At 42.3% G+C, this 20374-nt stretch overlaps 1 long non-coding RNA gene across 1 annotated transcript in view; it reads right to left on the bottom strand.

Annotated features, from left to right (window-relative positions):
• LOC139177028 (uncharacterized) overlaps window positions 1-20374 on the bottom strand; it is an 82956-nt gene that overhangs the window by 22719 nt on the left and 39863 nt on the right. The window contains exon 2 of the long non-coding RNA XR_011561404.1: window positions 9041-9206. This is a non-coding gene — a long non-coding RNA (uncharacterized lncRNA). The remainder of the gene's footprint in view (window positions 1-9040; window positions 9207-20374) is intronic.

The following is a 20374-nucleotide window of genomic DNA, read 5'->3' as shown; positions in this document are numbered from 1 at the left end:
GATAACACAGGCTTTAATTCCAGCTTTGTCAATAGCTAGTTGGGTGAATGTTACCAAGTCTGGTTTTTTGGTGTTTTTTTTTTTTTGGTCTGTTTATTTGTTTGTAAAGTAGGAATCATGTACACATTTCGTACTTGCTGTGTGAGATGCAGATGAGAGCAAATCTGAAACAACTTGTGAACTCCATACCACTACCTATAAATAACATATTAATATAGGAGAAACGTGTTTCCAAAACCAAGCCACTTTCATTTGTGATTTTTTTGCTCCTCTGTACTACAAACATACAAGTAGGAATAAAATCAAATGGCTTACAGAGATTTTTAATGCGGCTGGTCCCTCCTGCCAGCTCCTCTTTTCCTGGCGAAGAGAGAGTTCCCTTGGCTAACACCTGGATTTAAACATTTCACTAATAGTAGAATAACTTGTTTGTAGGTAACTAGATCAGCTATGCGGAAACACCTACTTGAGAGGGATATGACTGCTTTATGTTACCACCAAAGGTAACTAAGTCTTTACAGAAACCACTGTTAGTCTCTGTTGGAATAACAAAGGGACATCAGAACACTGAGAAGATAAAAGAGACTGAGGTAGTCGGCAGCTAAAAATAGATTCTGCTTCACTGCAAATCTGTGCAAAACAAAGCAGCAGAAAGGTAAGAATGCTGAAAGGCACAGACGCAGGAGCAGCCCAGGGCTTGGGTGACGGGCCAACGTGGCTTTACTTTCAGCTTCTGCTAACAACTGGCATGAGTTACCGCAGGACAGAGTTCAAACCATAAGAACCTAGCACCTTTTCCTCTCTAAGTGGACTATTGAAGTTTTACTGAAAACCTTACCTGTTCATCGCATGCTAGTTATTCTGCCTTTAGAGTCTCAGACAGACCCAGAAGTGAGGCAAAAAAAAATTTTTTTTTTCAGGAAAATTACTTCGATATTAGGCAAGAAGATAAAAAGTCAGTTCATATGACTGTATGCTTATTTGTGATTATCAAAATAAAGTGAAAATGGTTCATTTCTGAGGCAGATATCCTCTGATATTTTATTCTCCAAGCCTCATAAATTAGAATCAGCCGTCCGGGTTTGGTGTCGGAGCTTGTGTGTGTAAGTTCCTGGTGGGAGAACTTAACTTCTGAAGCTCATCTTTCCAACACAGACTTTGATGCCCACAGGGCTTGTGAGGGTGCCAGGCTGAGCTGTGACGTGGAGGCCAGTCACCCCAGAGCCTCCCAAACTTGAAGTAGCACTTTGTGGGAATGAAAAATAAATGCTTGCTCTTTTAGGCCACTGGAATTTGGGGACCGCCTAGCTTTTCAGCTGATTCTTAAGGGGGTCACCGCTAAAATCTTTAAAATCTTATTCTTAGTATGGCCTTGGCTTAGGGGAAAAGCAGTAAGGAAAATTATATGACAAGCTGGTAAGATGGTAAGCCATGTTATAAAGTAGCAAATTATTTGGTAAACAATCATGTCTGACAATTTTTGAGACAGTTCGTGTACCTCATGTTATTGTAGCTCTACAGAAAGTAATTGGAAAACAGAATACTAAAAGCACGAGTTGGTTATTACTGGATGCATTTGACAAAGTGCTGTAGGAGATTAGCTCAGAAAAGAATTTCCATTTGTAAGCAGGAATAAAAGGAAATAGAGAGAGTCCAAAAATTCTCCGGTTTGTACGTCAGGAGAGGCAGCAGCCCCTCATCCCTAGCTCTGAAAGGTGAAAGTATAAAGCCTTTGTTCCCTCATTTTGGCCTTATGTAGTTTTCCCACACTGACGAAATACAGCATCTGTCATCACGGATCATTCCCTCAAAACACCTCCTTCACTTGGCTTCACCCTGCTTTCTTGCTTTTCCTCCCTCCTCACTGATCAATCACTCAGTTCCCTTTATGGTTCTTCTCCATCTCCCCGACCTCTGGACTCTGCAGGGCCATCAGACTTTGCTCAAGGGCATTTTCCACATCCGAGTGTACACTCACTGCTTGGAGACCTTCCACATGTGCACGGACAATTCCCAGCTTCTGCCCCAAATTCTAGCTGTCTATTGACATTTCTGCTTGGGTTGCAAAGAGACCTCTCAAACTTTCAGTGTCAGAACTGGATCAGATCAGATCAGTCGCTCAGTCGTGTCCGACTCCTTGCGACCCCATGAATCGCAGCACGCCAGGCCTCCCTGTCCATCACCAACTCCCGGAGTTCACTCAGACTCACGTCCATCGAGTCAGTGATGCCATCCAGCCATCTCATCCTCTGTTGTCCCCTTCTCCTCTTGCCCCTAATACCTCCCAGCATCAGAGTCTTTTCCAATGAGTCAACTCTTCGCATGAGGTGGCCAAAGGACTGGAGTTTCAGCTTTAGCATCATTCCTTCCAAAGAAATCCCAGGGCTGATCCCCTTCAGAATGGACTGGTTGGATCTCCTTGCAGTCCAAGGGACTCTCAAGAGTCTTCTCCAACACCACAGTTCAAAAGCATCAATTCTTCGGCACTCAGCCTTCTTCACAGTCCAACTCTCACATCCATACGTGACCACAGGAAAAACCATAGCCTTGACTAGACAAACCTTTGTAGGCAAAGTAATGTCTCTGCTTTTGAATATGCTATCTAGGTTGGTCATAACTTTCCTTCCAAGGAGTAAGCGTCTTTTAATTTCATGGCTGCAGTCACCATCTGCAGTGATTTTGGAGCCCCCCAAAATAGAGTCTGACACTGTTTCCACTGTTTCCCCATCTATTTCCCATGAAGTGATGGGACCGGATGCCATGATCTTCGTTTTCTGAATGTTGAGCTTTAAGCCAACTTTTTCACTCTCCACTTTCACTTTCATCAAGAGGCTTTTTAGTTCCTCTTCACTTTCTGCCATAAGGGTGGTATCATCTGCATATCTGAGGCTATTGATAGTTCTCCCAGCAATCTTGATTCCAGCTTGTGTTTCTTCCAGGCCAGCATTTCTCATGATGTACTCTGCGTATAAGTTAAATAAACAGGGTGACAATATACAGCCTTGACGTACTCCTTTTCCTATTTGGAACCAGTCTGTTGTTCCATGTCCAGTTCTAACTGTTACTTCCTGACCTGCATACAGGTTTCTCAAGAGGCAGATCAGGTGGTCTGGTATTCCCATCTCTTTCAGAATTTTCCACAGTTTATTGTGATCCACACAGTCAAAGGCTTTGGCATAGTCAATAAAGCAGAAATAGATGTTTTTCCGGAACTCTCTTGCTTTTTCCATGATCCAGCAGATGTTGGCAATTTGATCTCTGGTTCCTCTGCCTTTTCTAAAACCAGTTTAAACATCAGGAAGTTCACGGTTCACATATTGCTGAAGCCTGGCTTGGAGAATTTTGAGCATTACTTTACTAGCATGTGAGATGAGTGCAATTGTGCGGTAGTTTGAGCATTCTTTGGCATTGCCTTTCTTTGGGATTGGAATGAAAACTGACTTTTCCAGTCCTGTGGCCACTGCTGAGTTTTCCAAATTTGCTGGCATATCGAATGCAGCACTTTCACAGCATCATCTTTCAGGATTTGAAGTAGCTCAACTGGAATTCCATCACCTCCACTAGCTTTGTTTGTAGTGATGCTTTCTAAGGCCCACTTGACTTCACATTCCAAGATGTCTGGCTCTAGGTGAGTGATCACACCATCGTGATTATCTGGGTCATGAAGATCTTTTTTGTACAGTTCTTCTGTGTATTCTTGCCACCTCTTCTTAATATCTTCTGCTTCTGTTAGGTCCATACCATTTCTGTCCTTTATCAAGCTCATCTTTGCATAAAATGTTCCTTTGGTATCTCTAATTTTCTTGAAGAGATCTCTAGTCTTTCCCATTCTGTTGTTTTCCTCTATTTCTTTGCATTGATCACTGAGGAAGGCTTTCTTATCTCTTCTTGCTATTCTTTGGAACTCTGCATTCAGATGTTTATATCTTTCCTTTTCTCCTTTGCTTTTTGCTTCTCTTCTTTTCACAGCTATTTGTAAGGCCTCCCCAGACAGCCATTTTGCTTTTTTGCATTTCTTTTCCATGGGGATGGTCTTGATCCCTGTCTCCTGTACAATGTCACGAACCTCATTCCATAGTTCATCAGGCACTCTATCTATCAGATCTAGGCCCTTAAATCTATTTCTCACTTCCACTGTATAATCATAAGGGGTTTGATTTAGGTCATACCTGAATGGTCTAGTGGTTTTCCCTACTTTCTTCAATTTAAGTCTGAATTTGGCAATAAGGAGTCATGGTCTGAGCCACAGGCAGCTCCTGGTCTTGTTTTTGCTGACTGTATAGAGCTTCTCCATCTTTGGCTGCAAAGAATATAATCAATCTGATTTCGGTGTTGACCATCTGGTGATGTCCATGTATAGAGTCTTCTCTTGTGTTGTCAGAACTGGATACACTCCCCACAAATAAAGACATGCCTCATCCCCCAAAACTGCTCTTTCAACAGGCTTCTTATCTGAACAAGTGGAAATCCCATCCCTCTACTTTCAGTGCTATAAATCTCGGTGCCTGCTTGTCTTGCCTCCCTCACAGCCCGCATCCAATCCATTAGCAACCTAATTAGATCTGTTTTTCCAAGCACATCAAGAGGCTGACCTCCTCTCACCACCTCTTCCATTAACACCTCAGTGTTAGTGCCCCTATCTCTTTCCAGAATTACTCCCGTAGTTTTCTAACTCTTCTCCCTACTTTCTCCCTTACTCTCCACCTAGAATCTATTCTCATCACAGCCTATGGATGCATTTAAAACACAGGTCACAGCATGCGACTTTCCAGGCTCAACACTCTGAAATGGTTCCCACATGACTCAGAACAGCCCTCTCAGTGACCTACAAAAGTCTGACTTCACCATTTACTCTTTACTGCATCCTTTATTCCAGCCACAGTGGCTCCTTACTTTTCCTCGAATATGCCAAGCACACCCCCACCTCAGGGCCTTTGCAACTGATTTTCTCTTTACCTGGAATATGCATCCCTCTTTCAAATTATTACTCAAATGTCACCTCCTTTTACCTATTTCTTTCACTGTGGTGTCCCCAGGACCCACAGGAGAGTTTCAGGTGCATTGCAGACCCCCATTATCCTTGAAAGTCTAAACACAGATACTGAGTTGATACTGAGGATCAGCCCTTTTTCTCAGTAGATTCAAAAGATGTTAGCTGAGAAGATAGCAGAGACTGAGTGCAGGTCCCTCACAACCAGATAACATCCCAAGACAAGAGAGCTTGCCCAGGAGTGCAGGGTCTGTGGGCAAAAGAACAGACACTGCCCTGGAAGCCGTGAGTCCAGGGCTTTCCCACTTCACCCAGAACACTACACACACAGACGCACACACACATATCCATGTATGTGTATACATTCGTGCGTGCATGCTAAGTCACTTCAATCGTGTCCAGCTCTTTGCAACCCTATGGAGTATAGCCCGCCACGCTCCTCTGTCCATGGGATTCTCCAGGCAAGAATACTGGAGTGGGTTGCCATTCCCTGCCCCAGGGGATCTTTCTGACCCAGGGATCAAACCCAAGTCTCCTGTGTCTCCTGCATTGCAAGCAGATTCTTTACCTCTGAGTCACTGGGGAAGCCCATACGTGTATACACGGATCAGTGCAGTTCAGTCGCTCAGTCGTGTCCGACTCTGTGTGACCCCATGAATCGCAGCACGCCAGGCCTCCCTGTCCATCACCAACTCCAGGAGTTCACTCAAACTCACGTCCATCGAGTTGGTGATGCCATCCAGCCATCTCATCTTCTGTCGTCCCCTTCTCCTCCTGCCCCCAATCCCTCCCAGCATCAGAGTCTTTTCCAGTGAGTCAACTCTTCACATGAGGTGACCAAAGTACTGGAGTTTCAGCTTTAGCATCATTCCTTCCAAATATGTATATGCATATATTCATGTGCATGCACATACTTGTGTGTGCCTAACTGGTTTCTAAAAACCTTAAGAACCAACTTGCCCTGAGTGACCCTGCAACAGCAGGCCATAGCACCTCTGTCCTTGATAGCTTTTTAAACTCAGTATAGAGGCTGTAATCAGGGACATCTAAAAACACCTACTTTTCCTTCCAGGACTAAAGAACATATCTATTTTACATTCCAGCACTGGTTTCAGAGTTCCATACAAAGATAGCATCTATACCCTTGGCAAATAACACTGTCTGGATTACTTTAAACATGGCACGAAGCCTGATTTGGCTCAGCAAATCACCTACTAACGACCCCACTTCCCCTGCAGTGTTTTTTCCTGACACCAGGAAACGTAGTCTTCCGAATGTTTCCAGATTCCCCATACTCATGTTTTAAGATGTTTTTGCAAATTGTCCTGCACTAGTTTTAAAGTTAGATTTCCATTTCAGTATTCATGCTGCAGTTTAAGGAAAACTAAATCCTCTTACAAATCATGTGTCAACAATCCAAACAGACCATCGTGGCTGAATGTAAGCAACCCAGAAAGATAAGTAAAGTGTACGCTCCTAGAATTTAGTCAAACCGCTAACAGCATCTCGTAGATGATATGCTCTGATAGACGGGTACTTAACGTTGCTTGGAAGATCTCAATCTTCAGCCTTATCTTTTTTGCTAATAGACTCCCTCACAATAAAAGAGGAAATAGAATTCAGAAATAAAGGAGACATTTTAGTTGCTCCATCTCTTGCTGTTCATCATAGGTGCTTTTCCTTGCTGCCAGCTCAGTACGTATGTAGGTTTAATGTACTTGGATATAGGTAAATGCAGACACAGGTGTGTTTTTCATCAACTAGGGCATTACCTGGGGAGACGCTGTCCAGCCAAGCTGACCAAGCCAAAGTCCATCCAGCTGTGCTGGCCATCCTGCATCTGAATCCCCCTCTATACACTCTTTGCTGTGAACACTGCTGCGTGGGAGTCGGTCACCTAGAAATGCACAGCCGTCGCAAGCAAGGTGAAATAAGCAAACCTCACTTGCATCCTGTACTTGGTGGGGTATGTGCCCAATATGCTGTGCGGCCAGTGTGAGGAAAGCAGGAGAGACTCCATCTTGAAGCCTGTCATCCGTCCAAAAGACAGGATTCGCACTGGGCCTGAACCCTGCCCAAGAATGAGGAAACCATTGCTAGTGAAAACCAGGTTTCCTGGAGACTTCCCTCCCTACAGATGACAAATGGAGATTGTAGTTGAGGTCAGGCTGCCCCTGTAAGATTAACCATGGAGACATCCCCCCTTTTGTATAATCATTGTTCCTCACCTTTAACCTTAATTGTTTGTTCTCCTAACACCTACTTGTTATAAAACTCAGTCATACACAACAAAGAGGTTGCTAACATGCAACCAGTCACGTAGTGGGGGGTATAAAACTGGGCGTCTCAGAAACATCAGGGTCCTTGTTGGAAACTGATTCCCCTTGGATCCGCTGGCATAATAAACTTTACTCCACTGTCTTGAGTGTCCTCCGAGCTGTGTTTTACGACTCTATATCCTACAACATACTCAGTGCCGAAGAAGAAAATGGGATGCGAATATCCATTTGTCCCAATTCAGGGCTCCATTAGGGTAATTATAAACCAGTGCCCCTGGTGTGAATGGAATACATGACACTCAAAATGATGCTCATTTGGGGGAACCATTATATTCATTTTACAACCACCCCATCCACATAAAGAAAACATCCTTCCTCTTGCTAGTCTGAGAAAACAACCCATCAAACTCTCCCTCAGTTGAACCAGGGGAAACATTTTACTCTAATATGCGGTCTGGACATCTTCACCTGTAAAGCTTTAATATTTTCCTGTTGTGGGCACTCATGCACTGCTGGCTTCCGCATCCTTGTGTATCCCTTTGTCATATGAGGGTCATGGCAGCTCCTCTTGTAAACAACCCATACCGAGCTGGAGCAAGTTTGGAGAAACAAACAGATATAGCTGGCAAACAGGAATTGAGAAGTTTGTTTTCTGTGAGTTAGTGAGATCCATGTAAGGCTTTATTTCCTTTTTACTACTCGCATGTTTTATCTATCAAACACAAAGTGGGGGAAGTTCCCTAGTGATCCAGTGGCTAAGACTCCATGCTCCCAAGGCAGAGGGCCTGGGGTTTGATCCCTGGTCATGGAACTAGATCCCACACGCTGCAACGAAAAGATCCTGCATGCCACAGCTAAGATCTGGTGCAGCCAAATAAATAAAAATAAGTAAATATATTTTTAAAAAACACACAAATTGGTTTGCTGCCTTTCTTTGGTAGCCAGAAGGAAGTTAACATACAAGTAACTCCATTACTTCACTGCCTTTGCCTATATCTCTAATGATTGATCCGAGGAGAATTAGTTCTGGGGACATTACTAGACAGGGTCCTAGGCAGAACCATCCCCCCAATGGTCTCTCTCTCTTCGTGTGTTTGCCTTTTTTAATTTTATAGACCAGCCAATCCCCAAAGAAAAACTCCTTCAGAAATGAGTGGGCTTTTTTCCCCACGGACCCTGTAATGTTCTGCAGCATTTTAAAGACATTAAACCCCTGGCTTCTATTTATTAGGATTTACTCTTACACATGGGCTTCCCAGGGGACACTGGTGGTAAAGAATCTATCTGGCAATGCAGGAGATATAAGAGACACAGGTTCAATCCGTGCGTCGGGAAGATCCCCTGGAGGAGGGCCTGGCCACCCACCCCAGTATTCTGGCCTGGAGAATCCCTTGGACAGAGGAGCCTGGCGGGGTCCATGGGGTCGCAAAGCATCAAACGTGACTGAAGCAACTTAGCACGCATGCACACGATCTTATACATATGGAAATAGTACCTCCAATTAATTCTAGTTCCTTAAAGATATTTGGGCATTTTGTTCCCATAATATCTTCTTCAGTGCAGAGTATTAGGTAGGAGTTACATAAATATTGAAAGAATGAAGGAATGAGTGAATGAGTGAACAAACTGTGTCTTTGTTGACTCCTCAGATGTTCTATTTTTTTGTTTTCTTCAGGGAATACTCTGCTTGACTCACTGTGTGTGTGTGTGTATTTCTGTGTGAGTGTGTGCATATAGCACACATGTACATGTAAATTAGTCCAATTTTTACCTCCTGGTATAGTCTGTTTCAAATCTTCAAGACTCTGTGCATCTTCTCTCAAGTGGCAGCTTGCCAGCCTCTTCATTTTCACCCTGAGTTCCAACCACCCCCTTCCAGAGTCATGATCCAGCTTCTTCATAGGGTCCAAGAGCAGAGGAAGTCAAGTCCTGGATAACTGTTAAATAAGGAGAGTGAAACCAATGGAAAGAGTGAGATGGCTATAAAATTAGTTCCTATACAACTTCTATTACATGCAGTCACCACTATATCAATACTTTTCCATTGTATAGCCTCTTTATCCCCAAATTATTTTTGTAGCCATCCATTAATTAACGTTCACAGTGAGTCATATCACTTGTTTCATTTTGTGCTATCTTGAAAGCTGTCATATGAACGAAATACTGGAGTTTCACCAGCCATATTTCTGAAGCAGTTTGAGCCAAGTCTCAATTTCTCACTTCCAGAATTGTATCCCTATTAATAAAAGACACACATCACAAGAATGGAGTTGGGAGAGGAAACACACTTCTATTCTTGCTGTGTCGAAACAAGATTCAGAGTCCTTTAAAAAAATGAGAAAGGACAAAATGCTCAGGTGTGAAAACTCAAAACATTCTTATTCTCAAACAAATATGAAAAAGCCTCTTCCTTAAAAGGTAAGGAGAGGAACATAAAGTAAATTTTTGATCTTGTTGTAGAGATAACTGTTCTATATGAACAATTATTCATAAACTTCCAATGTTCTGCCCACCCCTCCCCTGTAATAACTCCATTTAATTAAAGTTGTCACTTATTTGTAAATGCTTTTTTAAGAAACAGAAACAAGAACCCAACAAATAAATAACCAAATTTGGATGATTTGAATATGTTTGGAATGTTGAGAATCTATTTACATTTTAATAAGGTATTTCTTTGGTGCAGGTATTAGATAAATCTCCATAGAGATGAGGCTAGGACACAGAATTAAGAAGAAAGAAGCGCCCTTGACAATTTGGAGAAAAGGAAAGATAAGCAGAGTAGTGTTTAATAGAAACAGATGTGGATGTAATCCCTTTAGGAAGAAAAAAAAAGCCGTACAAATACAACATAAGAGATGGGGAAATGGCTTTAAACACAAAGAATGAAAAAACCTGGGAGAGTTTTGAGAAACCCAAGCTCAGAATGGCTTCATGACTCAGACTGTCTTCCAATTCACATCCCAACATGGTGTGTTATGTGGATAACTTAAAGAAAGACACAGTGTTACGCACATTGTATTATTTATAAGAAAGATTAACACGGGTTTCTGAAAGTGGCAACAGAGGGTTGAAAAGAGGGTTTGTCAGCCTAAAATGAACACATCATTATATATATATAGAGAGAGAGTCACAGACACATATTCTGGTTGGCGCATTTCTAATCTACAACCAGTGACAACTGTTTTCTAGTCCAGCAAGAAGGATTTGAATCAACCGTAAGGATAAACCTATTGACTAAAGATAGAGCATTAAAATACATTAATGGGAGTCAAGAATTCTATTAACTCTATTTCCTTTTAAAAATGATTGCCTGTACTTGTGCAATGCTTTGCACACTTTGTTATTGTTTAGTCACGAAGTCGTGTTCAACTCTGTGACTCCATGGGCTGCAGCCCGCCAGGCTCCTGTGTCCATGGGATTTCCCAGGCAAGAGTACTAGAGTGGGTTGTCATTTACTTCTCCAAGGGATCTTCTCGACCCAAGGACTGAACTGGCATCTCCTGCACTGGAAGGCAGATTCTTTACTGCTGAGCCACCAGGGAAGCCCTTGTGTACCTTGCAGGAGTATAAGTAGATCAAGACTTACAATCCTACCATAGACTGATACATGGTTAACGGTTAAGTGATGAGAACTTCACAGAAAAGTTGGGTAGGACAAAATGTCTCCCAGTCCACTTGGACTCAGAATAGTATTCCCTCGCTTTTCAAAAATATTCTCTCTGCCTCTAAGAAAATATTACCACTCTGTTCTATGTTATCCTCAAATGTCTCCCAGTCCACTTGGACTCAGAATAGTATTCCCTCGCTTTTCAAAAATATTCTCTCTGCCTCTAAGAAAATATTACAACTCTGTTCTATGTTATCCTCAATTTTTTTGCTTGTTTTTTTTTTATTTTTTTAATTTAATTTTATTTTTAAACTTTACAATATTGTATTAGTTTTGCCAAATATCGAAATGGATCCACCACAGGTATACATGTGTTCCCCATCCTGAACCCTCCTCCCTTCTCCCTCCCCATACCATCCCTCTGGGTCGTCCCAGTGCACCAGCCCCAAGCATCCAGCATCGTGCATCGAACCTGGACTGGAAACTTGTTTCATACATGATATTATACATGTTTCAATGCTATTCTCCCAAATCTTCCCACCCTCTCCCTCTCCCACAGAGTCCATAAAACTGTTCTTTACATCAGTGTCTCTTTTGCTGTCTCGTACACAGGGTTATTGTTACCATCTTTCTAAATTCCATATATATGCGTTAGTATACTGTATTGGTGTTTTTCTTTCTGGCTTACTTCACTCTGTATAATAGGCTCCAGTTTCATCCACCTCATTAGAACTGATTCAAATGTATTCTTTTTAATGGCTGAGTAATACTCCATTGTGTATATGTACCACAGCTTTCTTATTCATTCATCTGCTGATGGACATCTAGGTTGCTTCCATGTCCTGGCTATTATAAACAGTGCTGCAATGAACATTGGGGTACACGTGTCTCTTTCCTTTCTGGTTTCCTCAGTGTGTATGCCCAGCAGTGGGATTGCTGGATCATAAGGCAGTTCTATTTCCAGTTTTTTTTTTTTTTTTTTTTTTTATTCAATTTTAATTTAAAAAAAATTATTATACATGTGTTCCCCATCCTGAACCCTCCTCCCTCCTCCCTCCCCATACCATCCCTCTGGGTCGTCCCAGTGCACCAGCCCCAAGCATCCAGCATTGTGCATTGAACCTGGACTGGCATCTCGTTTCATACATGACATTTCACATGTTTCAATGCCATTCTCCCAAATCTTCCCACCCTCTCCCTCTCCCACAGAGTCCATAAGCCTGTTCTATACATCAGTGTCTCTTTTGCTGTCTCACATACAGGGTTATCATTACCATCTTTCTAAATTCCATATATATGCGTTAGTATACTGTATTGGTGTTTGTCCTTCTGGCTTACTTCACTCTGTATAATAGGCTCCAGTTTCATCCACCTCATTAGAACTGATTCAAATGTATTCTTTTTAATGGCTGAGTAATACTCCATTGTGTATATGTACCACAGCTTGCTTATCCATTCATCTGCTGATGGACATCTAGGTTGTTTCCATGTCCTGGCTATTATAAACAGTGCTGCGATGAACACTGGGGTACACGTGTCTCTTTCCCTTCTGGTTTCCTCAGTGTGTATGCCCAGCAGTGGGATTGCTGGATCATAAGGCAGTTCTATTTCCAGTTTTTTAAGGAATCTCCACACTGTTCTCCATAGTGGCTGTACTAGTTTGCATTCCCACCAACAGTGTAAGAGGGTTCCCTTTTCTCCACATCCTCTCCAGCATTTATTGCTTGTAGACTTTTGGATCGCAGCCATTCTGACTGGTGTGAAATGGTAACACCATACACAAAAATAAACTCAAAATGGATTAAAGATCTAAACCTAAGACCAGAAACTATAAAACTCCTAGAAGAGAACATAGGCAAAACACTCTCTGACATACATCACAGCAGGATCCTCTATGACCCACCTCCCAGAATATTGGAAATAAAAGCAAAAATAAACAAATGGGACCTAATTAAACTTGAAAGCTTCTGCACATCAAAGGAAACTATTAGCAAGGTGAAAAGGCAGCCTTCAGAATGGGAGAAAATAATAGCAAATGAAGCAACGGACAAACAACTAATCTCAAAAATATACAAGCAACTCCTACAGCTCAATTCCAGAAAAATAAATGACCCAATCAAAAAATGGGCCAAAGAACTAAATAGACATTTCTCCAAAGAAGACATACAGATGGCTAACAAACACATGAAAAGATGCTCAACATCACTCATTGTCAGAGAAATGCAAATCAAAACCACTAAGTTATCCTCAATTTTAAGGAATTGAGACTCGGACACCTCCACCTTGCTCTATGAAGAAAATGAAATGAACAGACAGGCTGTCACAGAAAACTTTTACTGGAGAAGATTCAGAGAAACAGTTATGCAAATCTTCCTAAAAACAAAAATAGAAAGTAGCAATTCTGATTCTTCTAAACTTTGATCCTTCACTCCTGCATCTCAGGCTGGAAGTCACAACTCTAAACACACCTCTCGAAGTACTCTTCATTGATAGCTATTACAGAATATTGTGAACAGTATTATATTACAGTGAATCAACTAATCCCAGTGATTCAACTAATCCTAAGGCTGTGAGGTGTGTGTGTGAAGAGGAAAAGTTAAAATTTTACCTCCTTCTGCCTCTGTAACTCAGCTTGCCCCTTGTAAAGTCTGGATCACGTAGGTCACGTAGTCTTGGATAGTGGAGACTTGCAATACTAGGAACTGGAGTTTGTCTCACTCACCCTTCTCCTGCTCTTTGCAGTCACCCAGCCCCTGCAAACCTGCTTAGTCATGCCTGTCCAGGTCAGGCACCCCCTCCCCAATTGGCCACTGTTCCTGTGCATACAAAACCCCTTAGTCTAAACCAGTCTACTAACAGCTGGTGTTACCCACTACAGTCTGTCTATAAAAACCCTGTAATCACTTTGTTCGGGGCTCAGAGCGTGCAGTGTTAACTCCTCTGGGCCTGCCGGCATAATAAACCAGAGTTCTCCAACTCTCCAAGTTTGGTGCTTGGTTTCTCCAGAACTGATTTCTGCAACATGTGTGCATGCTCAGCGAATTAGTCTTTTCTGACTCTTTGCAGCCCCATGGACTGTAGCCTGCCAGGCTCCTCTGCTCATGGAATTTTCTAGGCAAGAATACCATTTCCTTCTCCAGGGATCTTCCCAACCAGGGACTGAACACACGTTTCTTGTGTCTCCTGCATTGGCAGGCTGATTCTTTACCACTAGCGCCACCTGGGAAGCCCTAGCTTTAAATCATTTCAGTTCAGTTCAGTCGCTCAGTCGTGTCCAACTCTTTGCGACCTCATGAATCACAGCACGCCAGGCCTCCCTGTACATCACCAACTCCCGGAGTTCACTCAAACTCACTTCCATCAAGTTGGTGGTGCCATCCAGCCATCTCTTCCTCTGTTGTCCCCTTCTCCTCCTGCCCCCAATCGCTCCCAGCATCAGTGTCTTTTCCAGTGAGTCAACTCTTCACATGAGGTGGTCAAAGTATTGGAGTTTCAGCTTCAGCATCAGTCCTTCCAATGAACACCCAGGACTGATCTCCTTTAGGATGGACTGGTTGGATTTCCTTGCAGTCCAAGGGACTCTCAAGAGTCTTCTTCAATACCACAGTTCCAAAGCATCAATTCTTCGGCACTCAGCCTTCTTCACAGTCCAACTCTCACATCCATACATGACCACTGGAAAAACCATAGCCTTGACTAGACGGACCTTTGTTGCAAAAGTAATGTCTCTGCTTTTTAATATGCTATCTAAGTTGGTCATAACTTTCCTTCCAAGGAGTAAGCATCTTTTAATTTCATGGCTGCAATAACCATCTGCAGTGATTTTGGAGCCCAAAAAAATAAACTCTGACACTGTTTCCATTGTTTCCCCATCTATTTCCATGAAGTGATGGAACCAGATGCCATGACCTTAGTTTTCTGAATGTTGAGCTTTAAGCCAACTTTTTCATTCTCCACTTTCACTTTCATCAAGAAGCTCTTTAGTTTCTCTTCACTTTCTGTCATAAGGGGGGTGTCATCTGCATATCTGAGGTTATTGATATTTCTCCCAGCAATCTTGATTCCAGCTTGTGCTTTTTCTGGCCCAGGGTTTCTCATGATGTATTCTGCATATAAGTTAAATAAACAGGGTGACAATATACAGCCTTGATGTACTCCTTTTCCTATTTGGAACCAGCTTGTTGTTCCATGTCCAGTTCTAACTGTTGCTTCCTGACCTGCATATAGGTTTCTCAAGAGGCAGGTCAGGTGGTCTGGTATTCCCATCTCTTTCAGAATTTTCCACAGTTTATTGTGATCCACACAGTCAAAGGCTTTGGCATAGTCAATAAAGCAGAAATAGATGTTTTTCTGGAACTCTCTTGCTTTTTCCATGATCCAGCGGATGTTGGCAATTTGATCTCTGGTTCCTCTGCCTTTTCTAAAACCAGCTTGAACATCTGGAAGTTCACGGTTCATGTAATGCTAAAGCCTGGCTTGGAGAATTTTGAGCATTACTTTACTAGCGTGTGAGATGAGCGCAATCGTGTGGTAGTTTGAGCATTCTTTGGCATTGCCTTTCTTTGGGATTGGAATGAAAACTGACCTTTTCCAGTCCTGTGGCCACTGCTGAGTTTTCCAAATTTGCTGGCATATTGAGTGCTGGCAGCACTTTCACAGCATCACCTTTCAGGATTTGAAATAGCTCAACTGGAATTCCATCACTTCTACTAGCTTTGTTCGTAGTGATGCTTTCTAAGGCCCACTTGACTTTACATTCCAGGATGTCTGGATCTAGGTGAGTGATCACACCATCTTGATTATCTGGGTCATGAAGATCTTTTTTGTACAGTTCTTCTGTGTATTCTTGCCACCTCTTCTTAATATCTTCTGCTTCTGTTAGGTCCATACCATTTCTGTCCTTTATTGAGCCCATCTTTGCATGAAATGCTCCCTTGGTATCTCTGATTTTCTTGAACAGATCTCTAGTCCTTCCCATTCTGTTGTTTTTTCCTCTATTTCTTTACATTGATCACTGAGGAAGGTTTTCTTATCTCTCCTTGTTATTCTTTGGAACTCTGCATTCAGATGTTTATATCTTTCCTTTTCTCCTTTGCTTTTCACTTCTCTTCTTTTCACAGCTATTTGTAAGGCCTCCCCAGACAGCCATTTTGCTTTTTTGCATTTCTTTTCCATGGGGATGGTCTTGATCCCTGTTTCCTATACAATGTCATGAACCTCCATCCATAGTTCATCAGGCCCTCTATCAGATCTAGTCTCTTAAATCTATTTCTCACTTCCACTGTATAATCATAAGGGATTTGATTTAGGTCATACCTGAATTGTCTAGTGGTTTTCCCCACTTTCTTCAATTTAAGTCTGAATTTGGCAATAAGGAGTTCATGGTCTGAGCCACAGGCAGCTCCTGGTCTTGTTTTTGCTGACTGTATAGAGCTTCTCCATCTTTGGCTGCAAAGAATATAATCAATCTGATTTCAGTGTTGACCATCTGATGATGTCCATGTGTAGAGTCTTCTCTTGTGTTGTTGGAAGAGGGTGTTTGCTATGACCAGTGCGTTCTCTTGGCAAAACTCTATTAGCCTTTGCCCTTCTTCATTCCGTATTCCAAGGCCAAATTTGCCTGTCACTCCAGGTGTTTCTTGACTTCCTACTTTTGCATTCCAGTCCCCTATAATGAAAAGGACATCTTTTTTGGGTGTTAGTTCTAAAAGGTCTTGTAGGTCTTCATAGAACCATTCAACTTCAGCTTCTTCAGCTTTACTGGTTGGGGCATAGGCTTGGATTACCATGATATTGAATGGTTTGCCTTGGAAACAAATAGATATCATTCTGTCGTTTTTGAGATTGCATCCAAGTGCTGCATTTCGGACCCTTTTGCTGACCATGATGGGTACTCCATTTCTTCTAAGGGATTATTTTTCCATAAATGATAAGTAAAATTTCTCCACCAATAAATTTATTGTGCATAGTTGTGGTTATGATACATACATTTATTCTGCATAGTTATGATACAAAAAAGCAACAGCCTTCAGCTAGTACAGTCACAGCGAGAGACTGTGTCACAGTGTAGGATATATTTCCCTACCACCTGAATCCCCAGTAAGCCACGCTTTCTGCCTCTTAACGCAAGAATCTTTAGAGGATAAAGACAGCAGCGGGGCCAAGCCACACTGAAATGTTCCCCAAGCTAACAAGTAAAGGATCAGCATTTTATGATGCCTATTATAGATGAACAAAGAGTATAAATAAAGGAAGTTCATTTCAAGTATATGTAGATTCAGAATAAATTCTCTACATGTGATCATTATTACTATGATTAGTGTTGCAAGAAGGTTTACATACTCTAAAGAAATCGTTTCAGCATCATCACAAAATATTGCATTAAAAACTTCATCCATGCTTTTATTATTATTATTATTACTATTATTATTATTATTATTATTATTTGGCTGCACTGTGAGGCATGCAGGATCTCATTTCCCCAATCAGAGATCAAACTCACACCCCCTGCAGTGGAAGCGTAGTCTTAACTGCTGGACATCCAGGGAAGTCCCGATTCATGGTTCTTAAAATACAGCAGACAGTGGATGTTATCTATTATAAAGTGAGAAATCGGTACCCAAGGAGGCCAAACTAGGCAAAAAGCATCTTTTCTAGAATCTGTATTAACAGAGATTATCTCTCTCATATAATTCTTTCCTTAAATACTCTGAGGAGCTTTGGGCAGGTCTTCTTATTTTCATGGCAGTTTATTTCATTAATGGTATGGCGTATCGGCTGTGACTAGCACTTTGCTAGGTATCATCAGCTAGATAGGAAAAGCACTTAAGAATCTACTCAAAAGAGCCTAAATGGGGACCCTTCACACACACACACACACACACACACACACACACACACCAGTGGTGTGCATGGATGTAATAGTCCAAGCATAAGGACATGAACTTTGCCTTGGGGTAGAGTAGAAATGGGAAGGGTTCCTCACAAAAGGCAGGAGGTGGGGTGAGAGGAAACAGACCAAAGGAGCCTCCTGCAGCCCCTGGGACGGAAGCAGGAGCTGCTGCTCTAGGGGAGGAGGCATACAAGGTTGGCTCTGCACTCGCTCAGTTAGAGGCTGGACGAGGCGCTACCACACCGGGCCTGGTGCTGCAGCTCTCTCATCAACCACAGCTCTAGCTGGGAGCTGAGAAGTGCCTGCAGACAGAGAAGGAGTGCTTGAAGTCAAGAGAGTGTCAGCCCAGAGGGGTTTTATTACATCACAAATGACACATCATAGCATCATTCTACCACATCATGAGATTTTCCTTCGTGTTCACACAGTCGAGGGAAATGCAAAGCTTTAGCACTTGGATGAGCACCTCGGGTCATGCACCTTGGATCAGCCTGTTCAACAAACCATCATGTCCAGCCGCAGCCCTTTTGCACTTCTTCCTGTCCGTTTCCAGTAACGGTCTCACCCCGACTCTCGCCCCCAGAGCAGGAACTGTGCCCAGCAGACTCTCCTGTTTTCATATTCCCCACGTAGCTTGCGGGAAAGTGGCCGGAATGATTGAAGCCTATTAAATACCTGTTGTGGGTCTGTAGAAATCACCAGGAAAATATCACATCTGTAACTATCACCAAGTATTTCAATTTAGTAGTTAGAAATACAGGCTTCTTATCAAAATGGATTTTCTCTTCCTAGAGAGATAGTTAAGCCAGGATTCTCAATTCTTATCCGTGCATATGTGCATGCTAATTCACTTCAGTCATGTCTAACTGTTTGTGACCCTATGGACTGTAACCTAACAGGCTCTTCTGTCCATGGGATCTTCCAGGCAAAAGTATTGGAGTGGGTTGCTATGCCCTCCTCCAGGGGATCTTCCCGACCCAGGGATTGAACCCACGTCTCCTGCAACTCTTGCATTGCAGGTGGATTCTTGACCGCTGAACTACCGTGGAAGCCCCATTTCCTATCCATCTTTCCTTAAAAATTAGTTGCTCTTAATAAGTGGTGTTGATCAGGAGGGAAAGGACCTTGGGTGTGGGCTGGTTCTGTCCTGCTCTGTCACCTCCTTGCCCCAGATCAGTGGAGAGCTGAGCGAGTGCCATGTTGCCAAGCAACTCTGTGAAGATCATGAATCTTGTTAATGAATGAATGAATGAACTCTGAAGGGCACTTAGACAACATGGACCATCCTGTCCAGCCAGGGCGGGGGAAATACGACAAGCAATAGCAGGACACGGTGTGAAGACCAGCCACAGAAAGAGTTGGGTGGACAGTTTACACGGGCGAGATTTCCTGCCATTTCCACAGCAGGGACGGGCCAGGAGGGCATTGTGCAGGTGAGACAAGCCAGACGGAAAAGATAAACACCAGGTGGTGTCAGTTAGGTGTGGAAGTTTTAAAAGCTGACCTTGTTAAAAACAGAGTAAAATGGTGGTTTCCAGGGGTTGGGGGTGGGGGGCTGGGGAAATTTGGGAGATGTTGTTTGGGGGTACAAATTTTCAACTAGTAGATTAGTAAACCCTGGAGATCTAATGCCCAGCATAGAGATTATAGTCAACAATACTATATTATAAACTTTAAAGTTTCTGAGAGACTAGATCTCAGTTGTTCTCACCACCAAAAAAAAGAAAAACATGATAATTATGTGATCAGATAAGGATGTTAGCTAATGCCTTAATGGTAATCTTATTGCAATATATAAATGTATTAAATCAAAACATTGTACTCCTTAAACTTACACAATGTTATATGTCAATTATATCTCAGTTTAAAATTTTTTTTCTGAAGAAGGAAATGGCAACCCACTCCAGTATTCTTGCCTGGAAAATCCCATGGACAGAGGGGCCTGGAGGGAGCCTGGGAGTCCATGGGGTCCCAAAGAGTTGAACATGACTGAGCGATTAAATAAAGAATTTAAAGGAATACTGAACCAAAGGAGTAAGGAAAAAGAAAAGTTAAACCACACACAGGTGCCTCGTATCACTTACCCTGTACAGAAAGCACAGTAGCATCTGAATTCTCCTGAAAATGTCTCATTTGGAAGGAGTAAAAACTCAGATACCCAGTTTATTTCTGACACTTTCCCAGGCTTTGTCATTTTTCAGAAAATACTCTGAGGAGATGAGCAGACTGCACTGGCAGGAGTGTCTTTTCTCTAGGTGGGCTCTCCAGTCGCCTGTCACGCTCCTCGTGCTCTTTGAAATCAGTAAGTGCACGCCTACTCTTTTTATTGTTGCTGTTTTGCTTTTGTGGGTATCTATGTTATGCTTTATTCAAGCAAATGTTTGTGAGTAAAATGCTTCACTGATAAAAGTAGAATTAATTGTTTTAGTTTCTACTTCCATCACTGTAAGCAAGGAATCACCATCATTGTGTGCATTAATTCACTCATATTTTGGGAAATTTGTTCGGATCCAGTTCTCTGTTTGCTATCATTTCTATTACATTTGAAGAACTTTGTTTAGCATTTCTTGTAGTACATGTCTACTGGTGACAACTCCTATACATAT

Source organism: Bos indicus, chromosome 18 (genome assembly GCF_029378745.1).
Source record: "Bos indicus isolate NIAB-ARS_2022 breed Sahiwal x Tharparkar chromosome 18, NIAB-ARS_B.indTharparkar_mat_pri_1.0, whole genome shotgun sequence".
NCBI classification, from domain to species: domain Eukaryota; kingdom Metazoa; phylum Chordata; class Mammalia; order Artiodactyla; family Bovidae; genus Bos; species Bos indicus.
This window is presented reverse-complemented; position numbering and strand designations above follow the sequence as displayed.